The sequence below is a fragment of the Physcomitrium patens genome, chromosome 21 (genome assembly GCF_059467195.1).
Source record: "Physcomitrium patens ecotype Gransden chromosome 21, ASM5946719v1, whole genome shotgun sequence".
Taxonomy (NCBI): Eukaryota; Viridiplantae; Streptophyta; class Bryopsida; order Funariales; family Funariaceae; genus Physcomitrium; species Physcomitrium patens.
The window spans coordinates 11111632-11115868 of record NC_143430.1 but is presented as its reverse complement, the minus strand read 5'-3'; the positions used below and the strand labels follow the sequence as shown (position 1 = coordinate 11115868).

Genomic DNA, 4237 nt, shown 5'->3' with positions numbered 1-4237 from the left:
ATATAGGCGTTTTTCAAATTATAGTTGATTCTTCTTGAATTCTTTCAGGGCATTTTTGATATAATAGATTTTTTATTGACATATTTTAATAACTATATTTTATGAAATCATGTGTAGAATTCTTTGAAATAAAATATCAAGGTTAATTATTTTAAATAGTAAATGATCCAAAATTTGTTTTCATGACCTTTTGATTATGTAGCGTAGCTAGTACAATTAATTGAAAAAAAAAAAATAATAACCTTTAATTTTTTCTAGATATATGATCTTTATCAAAGGTTTAATTGAATCAACATGGCATGTCGGAACTATCAATTTTTCCTATCATATGATCCACTCAATGCAATTGGTTGTGTACTTGGATAATGCAATTCCTCAACCTCAATATTATATAGATGTATCGTAGATAAATTATCCTCCAATAACTTATACTTCCCACATCTTATAAGGTTTTAGTTTTACCGTACTTATTTCATAAGAATCAAATTATAACTTATAATTTGCCATTTGGAAGGAAAAGATGACTTATTTGAATAAGGTAGTGACACATGGGAGATATTTTTTGAGACAAGAAAATACCTATGTTTATTTTTATAAACCAAGCAAATAAGGAGCTATATATTCAAGTGTACTAAACTAAGAATTCAAAGTACATGGAGTGGTAGGAGCCATACAAATGTACATTTAAATCTTACAAATGCACATGTATAAAGCACAATCTACAAGGTTAGAGGCATTAAGAAAGGAGGCAATTAAACTTCTCCTCTTTGTTGAATTCCACCACTTCCACTTGCTCCTTGTATTAATTTTCCCTTTGGTTTTGTGCTTTGAATGGTGATGTGGGTTACTGTGCGGGCATTCACGGGGCAGGAGTCGGTGGAAACTGTGGCGCAGTTTCTCGAGGCGGGTTTCGAGCGGATCAGAGTCTCCAGTCGATTCTGCACAGCTTTCTACACCAGTATTAAGCAAGGGAATTTGAAGTGAACCGCACCCATGGCCACAGAGCCAGGACTTCTTTCGAATCCCATGTACAAAGAAAAAGGATTAGGTCGAATTTGACCTCGCGAGGCGCAACCATATGACCCACGGGCTGCCAGCACTCAGACAGCCCAGCGCAGCTATCACCCAACCAGCTACGCTGAACCGATGCAGGCAACTCCGCTTCACCGGGTATGATTAGGAGCTAAATGTAGGGGTCGGCTAGAGCAGTACGGGCAATACCCCCACTTCCAATCATATACATCAAACGCACAGGAGTGGCGCAGTCGACCACGAGGCCAATCTCCACTGGTCGAGAGCAGACGTGACAACAACGGCTCGTATACTCCTGATCTGAGACCGGAATTATATTCCATGACGACACCGGCACAAGCGTTTGAAGAATCGATACATCACGCTGCACCCGGGTACGTCCCTCACTATATACCACCTTATCCATATCAAATGTTCGGACCAGGTGAACGGCGTTAACGAAAGGCGGTATCCTATCAGATGTATGAGGAGGATTCCGACCCAGACGCCCATGTGATCGCGTTCGAACGAGCACTGAGGCCAAACGGGGAAACCGAAGAAGAGGAAATAATTAATCTATTCCGTACGACCCTGAAGAAAGGACCCCAGAAATGGCACGATAAGTTTTTGAGAGCAGCTCCTCACTCGACGTGGAGGGATCTAAAGGCAGCCTTCTGTTGACGTTATCGAAGGGATCAAACAGACGAACAATTTTATGCTGCTATCAAGCATTTGAAGTAAGGGCCGAATGAGAAAGTCAAAGTGTTTTACGAGCGGTTCATGGATTTGGTCGATAACTTATCCAGCCCACCGGGTTCGAAATTTGTGATGACCAATTTTCGAACGGGACTGACCGACTCGTTACAATACGCATCGAGTTCGCATGAGTTCACGACAATGACGAACTTGGTGAATTCAGCGGTCAGTACCCAGAAGCGCTGTACTAATGCGAGCATTCGACTGGGCCGAAATACCAACACCTCGACTGTGTCGGGGGGAAACAAGGATCATCAATCGAGCACTTTGAGTTCCTAGGAACCCCAGCAAAGTCCTTACAGTTATTGCAAACGGGTCAATCATAACGCTGCAGGATGTTATTACAACCCCGACAATTCCAGGAATCGCACCACTCGATCCCACAACTACAAGGATACAGTGGGAGTTAACGAAGTCAACACCAACAGCGCTAGTGACCCGAAATCGAGCGGCAATCGACCGTTCGGACCCAAGTTGAGCCAATATCCTAATCGTCGAGATGAGGCTGATATGACGTTCTATCAGTGTGGCCAGCGAGGTCACACCCGAAGAAACTGCCAGTATCAGGAGGCGTTCCAAAAACTTTTGGAACAGGAGTTGAATAGGAAAGCTAAACCAGATGTAGGCGTTCGATCGGTCACAATAACGGAGGTCGAGGAGAAAGGGACTGAGAAGGTGGATAGAGCCACAGTCCCGCATAATAAGAACCAAAGAGGATTGGAAAAAGGAGGAGCGCATCCACGACTCCATGTTTTCCGAATTCAAGAAACTTCAAGCAAAAGAACCAGAGCAGGAACACCTCGACGAAAGTTCTACCCCGGACGAAGAGCAACCAGTGTCAGCTGAGTGGTCGGAGCTTCTCCGATATTGTAAACAACCATCAAATCGACCTACACTCAAGGTCAAACACGACTGGGGAAATCAACAGGTGACCATCTGTGGAAACGGCACTGTTCGCACGATACCAGTCAATCCACGAACAGGACCGCGACCGAAACTACCTGAGGTATTAGTTTGCTATGACTTCGCGAAGGGATTGACGGAATAGCAGGAGCTGAATCTACTTCTCACCGAGGAGGAGTTGATCCCGATTGGCACAATCGAACTATCGGCACGCATCCAGGTCGACTTGATGGAGCGCCACGCTCGACCTTATCCACAGCAGTTCTACGAGCACAAGGAAGGAGCCGTTTCGATCGACGAAGCACCAGCCTACCAGAAGATCCCAGGCGGAAGCGTTGAAACATGGACGAAGTCGGAGCAGAAGGCAGTTCGAGAGATCAACATTGGAACGGACGTAGATCCGAAATCACTTAAGATCAATTCCAATTAGGAGGCCGACCTAGCCAATGCAGCCGAACACATGCTCTGGAAGTATAGTGACGTGTTTGCTTGGTCGTATAAAGACTTGAAGCGCATCCCAGCCAAGTTAGCAGAACACAAGATCGAGTTGGACCCAGACATCCGAACGATCCATCAGGCGAGATATCTTTGCTGGCATTTGGAGTTTTGGAAGTGCCCAAGTGGGCATTTGGAGTATTTAGGAGCCATTCGAAGCATTGGAGATGCATTTTACAACTTTAAAGCTTGTTAGTTCTCTATTGGTCTTGCTTTGAGTGATTTGGATGCATGAGTGCACATTTGAGCCATATTAGGGCTGATTTGAGTGATTTTTGGTACAAGAGTGCCCATTTGAGCTAAGATATCGTAGCCCTTGCTCATGGCTTAATTTAGTTTCAAATACTAAATTTAGCAAGGTCCACAAGCCTCGATCCTATACATCCTTTAAATGCAGGTTTTAGGGTTAGCGTTCAAAGAAATATCAAGAATAAAAATCTTAATTAAATCTTAGGTTTAAAAGTATAAAACAACTGAAATAGAATAAAAAGTTAATAATAATTTTTTAAATATAGATTTTTTTTTTTTTTTTGTACTAATCTTGTATTATATTTACTTTTAAGGTATTTTTTTTAAAAAAAATAGACATTTTTAAATGACATGATGTCTAGTTTGAGAATGCACCAAGTACTTAGATATAGAAGATAAACTAGAAATTGCAACAAACAAAGACCCTAACAATTGTAACAAAATCCTAAAAAATATCTCAATTAAATCTTAATAATCTTAGTCAAATCTTAATCAAATCTAAAAAAAACTTTAAAAAAAATCTAAAAGAACTATGAAAGAATCATAAAGAATTTTAAATAACTTTAAATAAATATCAAAAAATAAAAATAAAAATATAATAAAAAAATATAATTTGATCCTAATAAAATTGTAATAAAATCTTATAAATCTCAATAAATTTTTAAAATATTCTAAATAACTTCTAATAAATCTTAAATAATCATAATAAAATCTTGATCAAATTCTAAAAATCTTAATTGGATTCTAATCAACCTTAATTAATTTTCTATAATAAACTTATAACTTTAATAACTATTTATAGAATTATTGGTCTTCCTTAATA

General features: G+C 39.9%; 1 long non-coding RNA gene across 1 annotated transcript; it reads right to left on the bottom strand.

Annotated features, from left to right (window-relative positions):
• Window positions 1–576: 576 nt before the first annotated feature.
• LOC149986759 (uncharacterized) lies at window positions 577–3011 on the bottom strand. The gene is made up of 2 exons (XR_016499865.1): window positions 2839–3011; window positions 577–938 (listed from the first exon to the last, which is right to left on the bottom strand). It is a non-coding gene; the product is annotated as an uncharacterized LOC149986759 (long non-coding RNA).
• Window positions 3012–4237: the final 1226 nt, after the last annotated feature.